The sequence below is a fragment of the Doryrhamphus excisus genome, linkage group LG7 (genome assembly GCF_037039965.1).
Source record: "Doryrhamphus excisus strain RoL-2023G ecotype Guam linkage group LG7, RoL_Dexc_Guam_v1.1, whole genome shotgun sequence".
In the NCBI taxonomy this organism is placed as follows: Eukaryota; Metazoa; Chordata; class Actinopteri; order Syngnathiformes; family Syngnathidae; genus Doryrhamphus; species Doryrhamphus excisus.
In genome coordinates, this window is record NC_136363.1 from 20,875,923 (window position 1) to 20,895,198 (window position 19,276).

Below are 19,276 nucleotides of genomic sequence, written 5' to 3' on the forward strand. Positions count from 1 at the left end.
TAATGGCGTCTTATCTAGGTTAGCCTCTCCATGGAGGCTCCATGTTTGTAAATTAACGCCATTAATATGGATAAGGCTAATTGCTGTTAGCGACAGTCGCTAGTCGGCCTATAAAGGCACTTGAGAGCGAAAGTTGCTAATCAATGCTCTAAGTATAAACACTACACAGGCTATCTCCCATAAATGAGAATATTATGTGGTTATTATGTGGTTATGAGTCCAAATCAGACCAACTAGTAGACCAATTAAAGGATCAATCAGTTTACATTATAACCTTATAATAACCAATTATTATAACCAATTATAACCTTGTACGGCTTAACACTATTAGAGCCCTCCAGACATAAACTAACACCCCTATAGTCACCTTTATAGTTGTATTTACCAATTTTGTAGAGACATTAAGGCATTTTCAGACGAATGTGTGTTGCTGTAAATGTGTTGTGCAGCTCGGGGTGGATTACGGCTGAAACGGTAGCGCATGCTATTATGATTATTATTATTATTATTATGATCACCCAACATTACAGAAAAATTACTGCCACCTAGTGACCAGTGTAGAATATGCCGTAACTAACCATAGGTCGCATCAACCACAAATTGGCATGATTTATTAATATGTTTTGGAAAACCATAAACTGGAACCACAAAGGGCGGCGGGATTACTGTAGTTTACCGTAGTTGTCTTTTTGGCGACTGTGAGACCTTGAGGATGTCGCTAACCTTCCTAGCAGGAGATGCAGGATGATTAAGAGTGCTGTAAGACGTTTTTTCCCTGGTGTCAGGGTGTCCAGGTGTCTGGATGGAGTGCTATCTGGAGGCTCTAAATGGTTAAGCAGCTTTGTTTGCTCCCCCGAGGGGGGGCGGTTCGGTGGTAGTCCACACAACCTTTTTCTTTCCCTGGACCCAAAGTGATGAACTCGGCCCAGGAATTAATCACGCTGCAATGACATGGCGGCTGCTGGATCCACTCAAGGACAGCTTTGAGACGCATTAGGCCAAGTGCTGCCAGTCCCAGGATGTGGTTGTCCCCCCCGGGGGCCGAAGGACAGACAGATGGGGGGGTGAAGCATCTTTTGCTAACCACCTCGGGCTGCTCTTAGCGTCTGTTTGGCGTTGAACGGGAACTTGATGCGCGTTATCAGCGTGCTCCTTAATCACCTTTACAATAAATCTCCATCAGCTGAGCGTCGAGGATGCCGGACGCCCGCTGATGGCTGATCGGGGCCGATAGTGCTGAGGCGCTGCGACTCAATCAGAGAGTGCTGCAATGACACCGCAACCGTTTCTCATTCAGGCTTTGTGAAGCGGCGCACTTTGCTAATCAGCGGCATCATCGGGTCACGTCGTCGGAACCACCCTCCATTGTCGGGCGGCTTGATGACTTGTTTGCTGTTCGAGTGAGGTTTCCTGTTGTGTTGCTGATTGGGGGGTGGAACAGTTGGCGGCGGCGGCGGCAGCGGCTTGCCGAGCTACGCAAATTGACTAAAATGCTCAAACTGTTGTGCACATGACGACCGTGGAAGTGCTTCATGGAGGAAACCTTTTAGGAACCGGAAGCCGCCCGGGCGTAGCAAGCGAACACGAGGTGCATTCAAGTTACATTAAAATCCTGGAAAGTGCTGTAAGAAAAGTTGAACAACAGGACGCCCCCCCCTCACCTGATTACCCCCCACAAAAGAAAGCTCACCTTGAGCAACATTTAGACGATTCAACGTGCGTGACACTGAGCCGCTAACAAGTGCAGGTCGTGTGCCGCCACGACGGTGACAGCGTGATTGCGTGGTATAATTGCCATTTGGCGGTTTAGCTATGCTTTTAAGAAGGTAGGGAGATGGAGGGGGGTGGAGAGGGGGGGGGGGTGTTTAGGCAGGTGATGACACAAGGCTGTGAAATTGATGCGACCTTGAAGAGATGCGGCGGCGGTGGCGGCGATGGCGGAGGCGAGCGTGGGCACCAGTAATTACGGTGAAAAGGCGTGTAACTAACGACCACGTTGGGCGCCCGGCGATGAGCTCGGGCCCCGCCGCCATCACGCCGCGCACTCAATTACAGCGAGGAGGAGGAGGAGTGAGGAGGAGCCGAGGGGGGTGGCGGGGGTCATTTTCTCCTTGGGTGACCTTCAGACTATAATGCGGCCCTTGAGAGACAGACTCCACTCTCGGAATCTCAGCGGAAAATGTCTCACGGATGAAAACAGATTCAAGCGGATGATGCCGGGTGTACCTAATGAATTGTCCTTACATACATGCAGTCCATCCCTTCCTCTACTAATGAGCCGTTTAGTCGGTCTCCATGCAGCGTAGCACATTTACATTTCTAAAAATATTCACTAGCATGTTCAGCAGCGTGGCTAATGTTGCAAGGGCGGGGTCGTGGGGGTCGCTGGAGCATAAGACGACCCCCGCGGGCTCGAGACGCAGGCGGCCAGAGCTGGGGGCGCTTCTTTTCTTGGTCAGGAGAAAAAGAGACGCTTTTATCTTTGTTTCAGATATGTGCAAAGTTCATACCGCAACACACACACTTTTCTTCTTGCGGGGGTGGGCGTGGGGGGGTCTTTTTCTTTTTCACTGCTCTATCAGCGTCATATTAATATTCTATAAATTAGGACTATTTATAGGATGTTTACCTTTTGTTAGTAGGACGTTGCCTTCACTTGTGAATCACTGGCATAACCGTTTCTTCTATACATACTGTGCCCTACTTTACATTCAATTTGTTAGCATGTTTATTAGCATTTATTCTAAAGTCAACCACTCAACGTCACTCACGGTGGCAAACAAACTGAACTAAATCTGCACTGGAAGTGAGCGATCATCGGTTCATGCTAAAAGACTAGATAGGACAGCTCGAGTCTGAGGGGATGGTTGGATGTTGGACTTATTCCAAGTAAGTATCATCTCAGGCCCCAAAGCAAGAATGCTGTCACGCTTTTGGGATGCAAAGCAACGGTCATTAAGATACGACGGAGTGAGACCTCCGCCAGCCAACAACAGTCATATCTTTGTTGGTATTCCATTCACTTGAAGCAAAGGTCATGAACGCACCTTCAGAGACACCATCCCTGGCATTTATGGTCTCCCAAAAATGCATAAATAAGGTGCTCTAACTAGGACTCGTGTTATGTTCACACTCGTCTGATTTTGCCGCCACACTGATTCGTTATTTTGTATTCATGAGAACATTTTACAGACAAAAGCATGATTGTGTTCATCGGCTAACAGAAGAAGGCTCTGAACTCCTTTAAGGGAAGTCAGTGGCACATATGTGGATGACGCATGGGTCAACATCCGAGCTAAAAGTGCACAAGTTCACACGTAAGGATGTCAATAAGCCTTTTATGGACTGTGTTTGTAAAAAAGTGTAATCAAGGATGATTGAGAGGGACAGACACATCATCATTCAGTATGTATTAAGTCCGAAAAACCCAACATTCACTCTACGCCTTGTAACACCCTAATACAAAGACCGGTACCCCCTCAAAGACCGAACCCCCCGTACTCAAAAAAGCAATCTGGTGCATGCTGTCCATTGCAGGGACGAATGCACTGATTTATACATTGGGGGAAACCAAGCAGCCACCAAGCAGGCGACTGTCACAACACAGGCGGGCTAACTCCTCAGGTCAAGACTCGGCTGTCAACCTGCGTCTCCCGAAGAAACATGGCTCTTGAGGACAAAAATGTACATATTGTGGAGCCCACAGATGGCTTGAAAGGGGAGTGACGGAGGCCACCTGCGTCAAGGTTGAGAAACCATCTCTGTCCATGACACCAGCGCTCCCCCATGTGCAACCGTTTTTAGCCTCTAGCGAACACCGAACCCCAATTTTTGGCTTTCTGATGTGACCATCCGTACAACTCCAGGGTGACTCCACATTGACAACTGTTGTATCCCGAAAGAGTGAAACCATTCTTATTTCGGGACCTTAGAGGATAACTACCGAGGTCCGACACCGTCCCCTAAGACAAGAGCTTTCCTAACCAGTCTTTGAGAATGAATGAACTGAAGGATCCTGGCACACAACCAGAGTCCAAGGGTCCAGTTGCGACTGAATCAACGTTCTGAGACTACAATGAAGTGGATGCAGTCGGAAAACCCAGTCTTGGTTCTTAGTCGACAAACGATCCACGACTCGATACGGTACAGAACCAAAGTTGAACACTCACACATGTTGCTGGTTTTAAAATCATCATGACTCGTAAAAAACTACCGCGTCGCTCTTGTGAATTGAGGTCATCGGCGGCGGCGTGGCGTTGTTGACCGTGATCATCCGAGGTGGCGAGGGATGAGCACTACGAGTTGATTTATTGTGGTAAGTGAAATGTAAATGGAATATGCTTAGCCCCCGTGTAAACGTTTGACATTTTGACACCGCCGGAGCTTCTCATTTGCCGAGCTCAAGGTAATTGATTTATTCACGGGATGGATATGTTAATTTCTCCTTTTCATCGCCTGTTCACGTTATAGATGTATACATGCAGGCAATTAGTGTCGCCACTTGTCATTCTGTGCACATTCATATTCGTCATTTGGGTGCTTGTTGCTTTTCATGAAAGGTGAGGTGTTGTGTTTTTCACCGCCGCGTGTTTCATACTCTATCAATCTACGCATTCCAATCATTCATCCTTTGCAACGATAACGCTCAGTTTGGTCGTCGGACAATATGTTTATTATAATGGTTGTAATGTGCAGTGGTGTAAAACCGCACACAATCATTAGAATGTGCTGGCGACGCGTTTACAAGCCGCATGGATATCCAGCCATAATTACATATCAGCAGGATGAATGCTCCATCTGCAATAACAAATGTCCATGTAGGTCGCTTCTGTCAATGGCAGCTGCTGCCGTCATTACCCATACATTTATGAACAGAGGTGTCCAAAGTGCAACTCGGGGGGGGGGGGGGATCATTTGCCGCCCGGAGCAAATATTGCATTGGCAAAAAATACAATTGAACACTGATCAGTAAACGCGGATTTACAGATCCCCTATGATGGAAAAGTGGTTTTTAATGATGTTCAAAATAATGCATCCTGAGAGTCTGTTTACCAGCACTAAACATCTCTCATACTTCTTTGCTCTGGCTTTTCATGATGTCACAGAATCAGACGGTAGATACGCTCTGCAAAGATACGCTATGCAAAGCTACGCTCGCTCCCAAAGAGATATTTCTAAAGGTAATGATGCAACTCCACAATAGAAGAGCTCATGTTTGGTGCAGTTTTAAGCCGACAAAAAACAGCCACAAGGTGACAGAAGTGCAATTTATAAGAGCTCGGCCCCATGTGATCAGAGGCGGGACGTGCCGACAGGCAAACAGGTACGTGCCCGGGGGACCAGGCTTTTAAGGGGGCCCACACTATAGGGACCCTGCACAGAAACGCTGACAATGGGCATTTACGATACAATTACAAAACAACGACATGCATGTCACATATGGCACCAATTACATCTCATCAACATTAAAGCTACAGACACAAAACTGTGCAAGGTTTGCTAAAGAGATATTTCCAGAGGTAATGATGCAACTCCACAATAGAAGAGCTCATGTTTGGTGCAGTTTTAAGCCAAAAAAAAACAGCCACAAAGTGGCAGAAGTGCAATTTATAAGAGGCGGGACGTGCCGACAGGCAAACCAGGCATTTGCCCGGGGACCCAGCTTTTAAGGGGGCCCCACTATAGGGACCCTGAGGTGCCCCAAATGCTAATACATGTACTGCACAGAAACAACGACATTTACAGGCATTTACGATGCAAATACGAAACAACGACATGGACATATGTCAAATATGGCACCAATTACGTTGGATAAGTGCATAAGTTATGGCATATGAAACATCTCATCAACATTAAAGCAACCCTGTAAGGTTTCCTAAAGGTACTTTGAAGGCAACACAACACACTTCCACCTCTGACTTATTATTAATTAGACTGAAACATGTCCACATGTCCCGAGCACCCTCCCTGTTGCATACCATACTGTGTACAGTTGGAGTGCTGTCAGTTGGCGGTATTTAGCACCAAAGCTGTTAGCGCTCATCGATTGGCTGCCACGTGCCGCATGAGTGCTCGCGAGGAGAGCCGGTATAAAAAAAAAAAAGACAGAAATGATGCATTTGCATGTTGAGTATGGATTTCTCTTTCACCGTCGCCATTATTAACCATCGCTCATCCATCCATCGCCGCGTGCACACCTGAAGCACATTTCAGTCGATATGCACTCCAATGACGAGCCACAAGCAGCCATATTGAAAGGATTGAGCATCTCACTGAACAGAAGTCGTTTTCTTACACCAACCTTGTGTACTTTTTTTGCCAGGAAGTGTGAGCCTGTTAATGACACTTGTGAATCACTGCCTCGTATTTTTATCCGCGGGCTAACTAGGTCAATGCTTTGTGAACCAGAGGTGTGCTTGCACACATGGAATGCTAGAACTCGTGGAAGTACCTAATTACCACTTGTAACCACTGCCTGTCATCTTTTTTTTTTTCCCGCCAAGGGAACTAAAAAGATGAATCAAAAAAATCGGTCTTGGTTGATCTTTCATCTCCAAGCTACTATTCCTCAACTGTCCTTACTTGACATCCACACATCCTCAATCGTCAGGTTGAATGGCGCACCTGGAGGTACTTTACAGGTACTTTACAGGTACTCTACAGGTACTACTGCAGCATCAGCGCACTAGTCCACACGAGAAGTCAAATATGTATCGGTTTGGGCAAAGCTAAGATCAACAGACCACCTGACAGGCCGAAAAGACATGGTGACCCAGTTCACGTACTTGACTGTCAGGAAGAGGGAGGGGGGGGGGCAGGAAATGAAAATCGGACGGTTTTTGCAAGAGCTTTCCGGAACTTTGAAAATGTTCCGGGATCTTCTTTTATGGTACTTTGAGTGAATAAATAAAACAAAAAGTTGGGACTGTGGCACAGCGGGCTCACCCCCCCTCAAACCCCCACCCCAACACACAGTTTGTGTTGTTTTTCCACCTATATCACAAAACTCAAAATACATATAAAATACTAAAGTGGCCATTTGCATTCTTTCATTTTTCACTATGTGACCCTCACTGGAAAGCACTTGGACCCCCCCAATCCAAATAAACGTTGCCTCTGGTGGTCTATAATTCGATTGCGGGGAGCAGGACTCTTTTGGACCGAGATTGCCATCTGGAGACGCCTGTTCAAGTCACTTTGTATAAAAACAAACATGACTTACGTGGACAGTGCAGCATGCGTCACATGACTTTTCCGGTCACATGACGCATGTACGGATGTGTGTTTTCCCACGTAAACGAGCGCACGGGCAACAAAGTGAGTTCATTTGAGATGAAGACACTTAAAAAAAGAGAGAGAGAGCGAATGAGAGGAGAATGACTGCGAGGGAGAGTGTTGGAAAGCAGGCAGATTGACTATCCAGCGCCAACCGCGGCCCCTCCCAAGGTGGGAATTATTCATTTAGTCTCTGTCCCCATCTGTTTTTCCATCTCATCTTCAAATTGGCACTTTCACTTATTGTGCAGCTTCCTTGAGAAATAATATTCCGGTTGAAATTATGCCCGTAATGAGAACATTCACAGACTCCCCCCTTGTAGATTCACATCAAAAGGCTTTTTTGAAATAGTAGATAAAAGATTCGCGGGGAGAAGGAAAAAAAAAAAAATCCATTCCGGTTTGCCACTGAGAGCGACCCACCCAAGAAAGTGAAAGTGGAATTTTTATTTTTTCTTTCCTTTCGCCCTGAGCTGACATCAGAAGAACTCAAATATGGGACCATTAAAAACATAAAAACATACTTTTAAGAACTTTCGAAGATCGTCCACACATATTCACTCACTCTTCATACGCAGCTTTACACCCCTGCTGACACTCTTAAGGTGTGTGCAGTCCGAAAAAATACCGATTTGAAGACGGCCTTGAGGATCGTTCTCTTCCTTTAGTCACCAATCAGGCACCCGAATCTTTGGGATTATGAGTCTGAAAAAAGCCTCCATCGAAGAAACGCTCGAGTTCTGAACGCCAGCCAGCGTCAGTCTCTCGTGGCGCGTTTAATCAAGCATCAAATGGCGGCGACATGAAAAGTGACACATGATCACGGCGGACGAGAACAATCAAAGCGGCCAATCTGACACCAAATCACACGAACTCAAATTAGACCGGATTGAATTTTTGGTGCCACGGTGCCACAATCAAGAAGAACCGTGGCCCTCAATGTTTGACATGGGCGGACATGCTTTGGGCTTGATTGCAAAAACAAAAGGAGTCATTTTGAGGGGGGGGGGGGGTACTTCTGTGTTCAAACCATCCCGTTAAGAGGCTAGGGAGGACGTGGCCTCTTTGCATGGATCCTAATCAATAAAGACTCCCTCCCCCAGGTCAGAATCTTAAAATGAGAGCCTGCTTAAGTGGTTAGACGTGCGGTGCTTTCATGGGCGTCGGGCTTCTGGTAACTTGCTTGGTAAGATCCCTGGGCTGCTGACAGATTGAAGAGCAGTAATAATACTAATAGTCTTAAATCCCTTTAAAATGGAGTTTAAGTGTCGGACCAGAAGCCGGCATCATGGCTGCTTGTTTCGGTGGAGGATAATTCATGTCAGACGTTTCTCATCTAATTCTACGAGAGAGACAAAGAGCAGCAGACGTTTGCTTGTTTTGACTTGAGTTGTAAATGACTTTGAAAAGGAACAGAAGTCTTCGTCGTCTCCGAAGACGTCGTCGACGCAATTATCATTCAAGGATACGTCTGTCTCATTGTGCACGCCGAGACAAACCGGCTGCGTTAAAAGTGATGTAAAGTGATGGACGTTTCCATCTGAAAAGACTTCCTGGCACTGCTTGGTTTCTTAGCTGGTTTTTTTGTTCACATCTCAAATAAATAGTACGACTTTGCAGAGTAAAAACACACCAGTAGTGTATCTAGTTGGCCTTTCTAATGTACTTAACTTAAGAAAGGAGGACACAGAAGTCCAAAATGTACCACTTCCACACAGAATGCGAGGAGAACCTTTCATTCATTCAATCTCTAACATAGAAAGTAGATTTTTGGGACTTTAAAAGTAGTTCACAAGTGTGAACACCCCTGGGTTAAAGTGTTCCGACCCTTTCTAATGTACTTAACTTAAGAAAGTGTTTCAAACGGAGTGGCAAAGAAGGACAAAGAAGTCCATAATGTACCACTTCCACACAGAATGTGAGGAGAACCTTTCATTCATTCGATGCCATTAACATCGGAGGTAGATCTTTGGGACTTTAAAAGAAGCCCAGGACTAAAGTGTTCTGACCCGAAAAGAACCTCTATCCATTCTTCACGGTACATGCAAGCTAGCAAGCTAACTAGTTGGCCTTTCTAATGTACTTAACTTAAGAAAGTGTTTCAAACGGAGTGGGAAAGAAGGACAAAGAAGTCCAAAATGTACCACTTCCACACTGTATGTGAGGAGAACCTTTCATTCATTTAATCTCTTTAACATAGGACGTAGATCTTTGGGACTTTAGAAGTAGCCCTGGACTAGAGTGACCCTTAAAGAACCGCTATCCATTCTTCACAGTACATGCAAGCTAGCAAGCTAGCAAGCTAACTAGTTTGCCTTTCTAATGGACTTAACTTAAGAAAGTGTTTCAAACAAAGTGGGAATGAAGGACAAAGAAGTCCAAAATGTACCACTTCCACACAGAAGGAGAGGAGAAACTTTCATTCATTCGATCTCATGAACATAGGAGGTAGAACCGCTATCCATTCTTCACAGTGCATACAAGCTAGCAAGCTAACTAGTTGGCCTTTCTAATGTACTTAACTTAAAGTTTTTCAAACAGACTGGGAAAAACGGACAAAGAAGCCTGAAATGTACCACTTCCACACTGAATGCGAGGAGAACCTTTCATTCATTCGATGTCTTTAAAATAGGAGGTAGATGTTTGGGACTTCCGACCCTAAAAGAACCGCTATCCATTCTGCACCAAGCCACACCGCACGGAAACAATGAAATTAGAATTTGCACACAAGCAATACGTAAAGGTAGATACTACTACAAAAAGCCGGCCGATGTGTACACTGTAACGAGACGGCCAAGGAGAGTGAAGAGGGGGATTTATTGCACAAAGCCGGATGCTTTTATTGAGCTTTTATTGCACTTCAGTCACCAGGATGGACCCAGATGTCCACCTGGAAGACCGACACAAGAGGATTCCACTTCAGCTCGCCTCGTCTTCTGAGTGTAACTTTACAAAACGATCTCGCAGACAAGAGGCGTGTAAAACTGTCAAAGCTGGGGGGGTGGGGGTGTAGAGAACCGCTGCGAATGAGCGCTGAAGTAGTTTTCACTCTGAAGAGGACGCGGCAAGCAGCCAATCAACAAACAAAAAAAAAGATCCAAGTGCACTTTAATGACTTGATGGCAGCGTTCTACCGGGAAATAATTCCAGGTGAAACACATTCAGGGGCTCGTAGTACAATATAGTTTCCTCTCGGAGGGATTAAGAAGTCTGATAAGTTAGAAGAATTGTTGGTGTTTGTGGCAGGAATAGGGCCACCTTTGTAGTGTTTGCTAAAGTCAGACAAGGACACTAACTATGTGATTTAAGGTACTGGACTACAGCCCGGTGCTGGTCCATGCTTGGGGTCCAATTACTGACCCTTTACTGCTCCAATTACTGACCCAAAAACTTCCCAGACCAACGAGAATAAAAACAAAATAAAAAATATAAAAATATATATTAAATATTAATTACATTAAAATAATAACAATATTAAATATTATAATAAAATAAAATAATATATATTTTATAATAAATTATTTAAATATTTTTAATAATATTAAAATATGCTTTTGTCACTTCAATGCCAACGCACCAAACCACTTATTCGTACATTTGGGTAGAAGTTTGCTGCTCTGTCATTTTGGATGAATGTTAGAAGGAACAATGCAGGACTTTCCGGAATTCCGTTATTGCCATTCCCAAGACGAACGACCACCAAAACAAGACGCTGTACCGTTCACTCCCGCGCAACAAACCACACTACAGTGGAACCTTGGTTTGCTTTTTATTCCGGTTAACGTCTGCGTCCATTTTTTGGTTAGAGTACAACATGGCGGGTGCTTCGTTGTGTTGTTCATGCGCTGAATATTATTATTTACAGTATATTACATTGGAACTTTGGCTTTCTGTGACAGATGAATTGGATTGACATGATTTCTTATGATTTGGTTAGCATCCGTTTCGGAGTTTCAGGAACAAACAAACGGTGCTATCCAAGGCACCACCGAGTGTACGGTGGACATGACGCATGTACAGATTGCATGCCGCACTAGAATCCCTCAGGCACACAACATTTAGGCCAGATAATGTCAGCGAGCGAAACCAGACGAGGGCCCACCTGTGCAATAAAGTGCGGTCCTCACGGGCCCGGCGTCAACCAATCCCGGCTCTCCTTCTCTTCCTGTAGCGACGTGAACCCGACAGGTCGTCAACAGATGGTGACATTCAACACCCTGAAGGTTGGCCCAGAGCTGGGGAAAGCTGGAGACCGCTGCTTGGCCGAGACGGAGAGGCACCTGTCAGAGATGGCAAAAGGGGCCTCAGGAAGTTTAAGCATTGTGCTGATGTACGATGAATGACAGCGTGTGTATGTGTGTGTGTGTGTGCATGCGCACTCTCTGCAACCTCTTGTAAACATTTCATCATGGAGGACCTTTGCCCACTCATGTCAGTCTAGATTGTGGAGAGTCGGCCATCTGGACCGTGTCACCTCCAGACCATAACTAGGATCTTAAAACGACACTACTTTCTCCTCCCGGCGCTGAGAAAATAGGAGGAAAAATAAAACAAAGCTTAGTAAAGGTTGTAAAAAAATGAGTGTATGCACAGGAGTACATTAGCAGCAAGAGAGATACTGCTGGAATTTAACACCATGCGAGTCATTACGAGAAGATACTTTCCCCCTAAAAAAAAAAAAAAAAAAAAAAATGATGCAAGGACTCATTAAAATTACACCAAGTCTCAAATTAATGACTTGGTGTCTCGGAATAATTTCCCAAGTATAGAATCTTCAAAAAGGCACCCAGCGCCGTGTCATGCAGTAGAACTTCATGCATGTCACAAAATGTCATAATAATACGATTTTTTTGTATAAAAATGATTATGTTTTGCTTTTATTTATATACAGTCACTGCTTCAAAAGTATGGATTTGACTCTGGTGTCTGATATTATGTGAACAATGTCCATTTTTTTTACGTTTGCCAAGCCTCCACTAAACACATTTGAGCAAGACTGCCATCAAGCAAAACATCTTTGCTCAACACATTGAGTATTTGTCTCATGCTTATAAAACTATAAGCATACCACCACAACCTAGCATAGAAGATGGATGGCGCTATCTGTATTACATTGCACGCTAATTATTTTGAGCACAACCCATAGCGGGCACCACAAAAGTCCGCATTTTTTCACTTGACTACATGTTTGTGACAAGAAAAGGGCTGCCGTGCAATAAAAGGTGAAACTTTTCACCGTGATGCAATCATTGCAAAGCCGACACCCGGCGCGGACCGCCGCGTGCGACACACACCTCCGAGCCCACCAGGATCACCTCCGCTCGATTCATATTTCAAGACAAAGCCGTATAGTCCCGACTGGGAGAAGACCTTCGCTTCTAACGTGCCCCCAGCCAGACGTGCACCGGCGACCTAATGAGGCGATGTGGTGGTCAGCGGTGAGTGAGGCGCTGTGACTACAGCAGATCCCCCTCAGGACACAAAACACAGCCAAACACTCTGGACAAGGTCCATGTTCCCGAAAGCAGCAGCGTGCCAGCAGGGATGGAGGTAATCTAGCAGCCCTTAGTCACGGCCAGTCATGTGTGTATTGGTGTGTGTGTGTATTGGTGTGTGTGTGTGTGTCCACTCCAAGGCCTGGCTGCTCCAGCAGACAACAGTAATAATCATATCCATGCAACGCTTTCAAGTAGATTAGCAGCAGTTTTACCCAAAACATGGAGTCTGAATTTGTCTTTTTGATGCTGAATGCTTCCAAGAGGGGAGTGGGCATTTTGCATTAGATGTACCAACCAGATGGTGCTCAGTGGGAAAAAAAAATAAAAAATCTGCCTATTTCTTAATATTTGTGCGTTTTACATTTAAGACCGAGGACCAGTCCAATTAGGACAAAGGTGTATAAATTTTGGCATCATACCACCATGCTAGCTAGTAAAACTACTACTCCCTTGTGAGGCTTTATAACTGAATACTTTTCATATTAATTATTATTAAATCGCTTTATCGGGGTGCTGGAGCCTATCCCAGCTGAGAGGCGAGGTACACCCTGGACTGGTGGCCAGCCAATCACAGGGCACATATAGACAAACAACCATTCACACTCACATTCATACCTATTTGAACAATTTGGAGTCGCTAATTAACCTAGCATGTTTTTGGAATGTGGGAAGAAACCGGAGTACCCGGAGAAAACCCACGCATGCACGGGGAGAACATGCAAACTCCACACAGAGATGGCCGAGGGTGGAATTGAACCCTGGTCTCCTAGCTGTGAGGTCTGCTCGCTAACCACTCGACCGCCGTGCAGCCCCTTTTCATATTAATGACACCCAAAAAATTAAAAGTGTGTTGTTTCGGTGCCACGCCTGAAAAGACTAGTTTAGTTTTACTGTTGCCACCTTCCCGCAGGACTTATTTACACCTAAGTGAAGCACCGCATATTCCCGCATGGTCATGCACTGCCACTACCACTTCCTGCACCGGAGTATCCACCATATTTGGATGATATTTGCATTATCTTGCAGCTGCAGGAAGAGCAGGAAGAAGGCATACACTATGAAAAAAGGAGGCATGGACATCATTTTGGCCATTATGATTAGTTTTGTTTTTTCAATGGCCATAACTATATATAACAACAGAGGTACACATTTCACCTAAAAGCTAATCATACAAATGTAAACAAAAAATAGATATGTTTAGACAAAGTAGTAGTACTTTTACTGCACATAATCAGGGGGCGCCAGCGAGCCACAATCGGAGTAGCTGCTGTTGTCATGCCGTTATTGCTGAGCTGTGATGACAGCGGAAGAAAAAAAAAAACAACAACAATAAAATAATGAGACTGAAAATGAAGCCCGGTCTTGTCGAGATGAGCTCCAAAAGTTTTATTTTTAAAGTTTGAAAGGTCGATTCAGAAGTCTCCGGCATCTGACGCATGCTACCGGAGACGCCACCGATCCATTTCTCCTTTTGCCTCATTCTCAACTCCTTGGCTGTGGGGGGGACGGGGGTTGTGTGTGTATGTGTGTGTGGGGGGGGGAAGAGGGGGGTCTGTCTGAGGTCAGTGACAACATGGACTGAGGCAGAGCTGAAAATTAGGACGCACTGTCAAGTTGTTTTCAGTCTGCTGCCTGCCACAAGTTCCAATTAGGCGGAGTGGAAAGACAACACACAACAAAGCAAGTGCATGACTACACAACAGCAGCGGCAAAGATAGAAACACAGACTGCACGACTGCATGGGTAAAAGTAACTGCCCCCCGGTTTCGTACCCTATTATTGCTTTGGGACGATCCAAAACAATGTACGCGCATTTCCATGGACACGCTCCGTGGATTGGTAGCATTTTTTAAATTTACTTTTCACTTCCTGGTTGTACTTTATACGTAAACATGGAAATTAGACATTGCAAAATGGCTCAAAAAGAAACAGCCATGAAGGACAAAGACAGTATCCTTGAACATGTGAAAGGATCTGCTCCAATCAAATGCACAGTGATAACTAAGCAGTTTATTTTGAAATAAATGTGTAAAATTAGTGCTTTTATTCCCCTTTACTGTTTAAATTGTATTTTTGAAACAGGTCAAGGGCTATTAAACAAACAGCCATGGGCACAAATAGCCCTGGGGCCGCACTTTGGACACCCCTGTGTACCGTGTAAGTGATGTAGCATTTTTTAAATTTACTTTTCACTTCCTGGTTGTACTTTATACGTAAACATGGAAATTAGACATTGTAAAATGGCTCAAAAAGAAACAGCCATGAAGGACAAAGACGGTATCCTTGAACATGTGAAAGGATCTGCTCCAATCAAATGGACAGTGATGACTAAGCAGTTTATTTTGAAATAAATGTGTAAAATTAGTGCTTTTATTCCCCTTTACTGTTTAAATTGTATTTTTGAAACAGGTCAAGGGCTATTAAACAAACAGCCATGGGCACAAATAGCCCTGGGGCCGCACTTTGGACACCCCCCATGTACCGTGTAAGTGATATTGGTGTTCATCTAGTTCCGATATCGAGTAGAAGTCTGGAACCTCCAGTATTGGACTGCTTCGGCCACACCCACCGATCAGATGTAGCGCCTGGAGGACCCCCCCCCCCTTGACAATGCAAGCTCGGATTTCGGGATGGCCACCTCGCCCCTCCCAGCGTGGCCCCGGTCTGTCACAACGCGACACCGAGGAGCGCGGCTGAAAGGTCAGCAGCCGCCATATGCAAAACCCAGCTGTCTCCTCTCCGCCCTGCACGCCCTGCACGCCCTTCCTGCCTGCCTGCTTGCTTGCCCCCACGCCGCCGGCACCATTTTAAAGATTTTATGAAGTTTTATTGCTTTTATATCCTTTTGTGCAGGCGTGACGCAAAATGAATCTCAAAGCAGGCGAACGGCGACTTCCTGCTCCACCGTTGCTGACTAAGGATTCCCCTCCTGCACTCCTTCACACGCCGGCCATCGGTTATCTGGTCTGGAAATAACAAAATGTTTTATGCATCGTCCTGCGACAGGCAACATTAGTTTTGCTGTATTTCTCGCCGATAAACATTCCATTAGCCAGATAAGACGGCAGCATACAAATATGTCTGCATGCAATTTATTTTCCCCCTCCTGCTTTCAACCTTAGAGCTGTTTTGCTACACTTTACCATAAAACAATGCAGTCACAAAATAATTGGCTGTATTATCATCAGTGGCGGCTAGGAAAAAATAAAGAAAAACAAAGAAGAAGAAAAAAAAAAAAAAGGGAGCGGATTCACTTTGCAAGCTTGTTTTTCCACGTCATTTTGATCTTGATGGAGGGAAAGCGATCTTAAGAGGAGCGATAGCGCTTATCAGAGGAAGCAGGCCAACAGACGGATGTTGGACTATCTGTGTTGGGGGGTATTCTTCCCACAAAGAGGGTGGTCTCTGATGCTCACACGGCGCACGCTTTGCACCTTGCCGTGTAATAGAATAAACGCCCCTATCTTTCGGCAGGAGGAAAAAAAAAAAAGGGTAAAAATGAGATTGTGCAAGTGTAATCCAACGCGCAGGGATGCTTTCAGTGTAATCAATCTCCAAAAAAAGGCTTTTAATGGAATCAATGGAGAGAAAAAGGGGATTGATTTCCATGCGGGGTGCTGCCATTTTTAGACGTCAAAAGTCTCCCGGCCGCTGCGACGACTTCCAGCCGGCCAAGTAGGTTAATTGCATATCGAGCTACAGTACGTGGTCACCGTCCAGTCGCCGTCTTTAAACTCGTTAATAATTAAAACACTGACTTCTTCGTTTAAGTCTGACCCGCCGCAGACCTGTTGACTTAACATGGAGTGTCGTCACCGTCGGTGATCTTAAATGGTTCCTTTTCAACGCCATCATTGTATCGACACTTTTTCTTATACAGTAAGTCCCTCATTTATCACTGTTTATTTGTGATTCTTATAGTTTCATAGTTGGAACATAGAACCTGTTTACAAGCTTCTAAATACCATTATTAGAGCCATCTAGACATTAAATAACACCCCTATGGTCACATTCACACATGTATTAGACTACATACTAAATATAATAATAGGCAGAGGGCACTATTTTGATCAAAACATAGCATAAACACTTCCTAGTTCTCTTCTTCTGTGCGTATTTTTGGCGTCGTCAACAAGGAAACAGCAATAAGCTATTAATTATGAATTTCCGACAACATTCTTTAAGAGCATTCAATAACATCACTAACACACTTTCCTATCTTGAAATTCCAGCACCAATGTCATCTGATTATTATAATAATATGCAAATACCGTAGCTGCGTCTGTGATGGGGTTTCCTTCAAAAACATCAACATAAATAAAGAAAAAATGGCGTTTAGTGAGTTTACATTAATAGTAAAGAAAGAGACCGTATTGGTAGGACGCGTCCCTGTAGCTCCGCGTGGGTGTTTGTGCGTATGGTAAAGGTCTCGGGCTGGGGGTGAAATGCTTCTGACAGGAAGCGCTGTTGTACATCTGTGCCGAGATGTGATGAATGATGAAATGCGTCGGCGTGCGCGGTGAGCGTTGCGACGTGTCGCACGCTGGCGGGTGTCACGCTTCATCAGTGGGCGAGGACGAAGGGGATCCCCTGCAACAGCGTCCTGCAGTCACACGACCGCCATGTTTGTTCGCGTTAATAAAGGAACAAAAAGGAAGCTCGGGATGGAGGCTGAAGGCTTTTTTTTTTTTTGCTTTTTTTTTTTTTCTTCCTTTTTCTGTTGATTTTCACGCCTGCATCTCCCCTACGGTCACGTCCATATACTGCAATGATTTTTTTTTTTTTTATTTTGTTTACTAAGCCGAGTTTGCTGCTTCTTGCTTTGATCGTCACACACAAACACACTTTCTCCAAGACCAAGACCAAGACCTGGGACATGACTATTTAACCACTCTAGACCTAGCCAGTTCCTCTGCTAACTGCATCATGAGGCTAATGAAAGGTAACAATTGAGATAAATTAAGGTAATCAGAGATGTTCCACCCCTCAGGTTAAATCCCCAAAACCCCTGTAAACCTGGACAGTCAGGTGAGGGATTGAACAGTTTCTGTTTGGTCAGCCAACACGGCCCCATTGACTATTTACACTGTGGACTAGTGCAAATGCCGAGCTCTGGAATCTCTTCACTCTGCCCCTCCTACATCCACGTCCCCTTTTCTTAGAAAGTGGGATCCTAGCATCCATTCCGAGTTCTGACTAAAAGTCCCGCTCTTCAGTGCGATGCTCGCTAAAGATAGTAAATCCTCATTAAAGCTGCACACACGCCGACGAGGTGGAGCTCGGCTGTTTCTGGGTCAGTAGGTGACTCGCGAAGAAAAACCAGGCCAGAAAACGCCGTATTAAAAAAGTCTTCTCGCAAATCAATGCTATCATACGTACATCGAGGAACAAGGAAATGACGCTTTATCTAATCAAAGTGGTGCAGGAAGTGCCAGATGGACGCGTTCCTCGCCGGTTTGAGCAGGATGAATAGAAGGACTCATTCAGGTGTTCATACATCATAAACCAGAATTCCCATGCTTGAATATGATAATGCTTGGAACGCCATGTGCTGCTGTTGTAACATGAGCTGGATCAGGCCAGAAGTCCTGCTGATATCCAAGCACCATGTGGGCTCCTTATGGCCTGGGGAGCTAGCAGCAGCTTGCGTTGGAAAACCAGAAGACTCCTGATCAATACTTTGCAATCTGCCGTCATCTGCCTCCTCCGCCGTAAATATCCTACGGCGTCAAATCTCAGAACGTGGACCGCAATCATAGACTGGTACAATCAACAGGAAGTGAGTGGTTGAGTCCAGATGAAGGTTTGTAGTTTTTTTTTTTGCCGCTTGGTGAAAGCAGGACTACAAAGATCTCCTTTACTGCCTAAAGAGTCCTCCATTGTGTGTTGTGCCCCCCCCCCCCCCCCCCCCGCCCGCCTCCTTCCCAATAGACCGGTGACCTCTAAACAGGCGCCGCCTCAGGGCGTCTTTGCCACCTTTAGGGACTCCCCGCCCCCCTACACCGTGCCGACGTGCCCACAAGGGCTTACAGGGTCCAGTGATTTACAGATTTGGATTCCTGTAAGGGGTCCATCTGACAGACGGGATGTTTTTTACTTGCTTGTCATTTCACGCTTCCTGTGCGGACGGCGCTCAGTTGGTACCGTGCTGACCCGTGACATTCCGCATATGGTACCCGAGGCATCATCCGTCACTTTCTGACAAGCGACGCCATTTTGCTCATGCAAATTTTAATCTGCGTGCCCTTTTTGTTTCCGATTTTTTTTTTTTTTTTTTTACATCCCCCGGATTTTTGGGTTATGCGGCGAGCACTGACAAAAGGACAGTGCGTACAATGGCGGCGGCCACGGCGGCGCTGCGACGCAGTGAGAGAGCGCGCGGAAAAGAAGCTGCCCTGCTGGAGGCTCGCTGCAGGCTATGTCTGACATCCCTCTCTCTCTGACGGACTGATGAGATTAGCCTGACATTTTTTTCCTTCCAACTTAAATTGCATTACCACGAG

The 19,276-nt window shown here is 45.4% G+C and overlaps 1 protein-coding gene across 1 annotated transcript in view; it reads right to left on the bottom strand.

Annotated features, from left to right (window-relative positions):
- Positions 1–19,276, bottom strand: part of LOC131108561 (cadherin-6-like) — a 131,477-nt gene that overhangs the window by 81,201 nt on the left and 31,000 nt on the right. Inside the window, exon 2 of the mRNA XM_078792426.1 lies at positions 11,378–11,555. The gene's annotated coding sequence lies outside the window, so the exon portion shown is untranslated. The remainder of the gene's footprint in view (positions 1–11,377; positions 11,556–19,276) is intronic.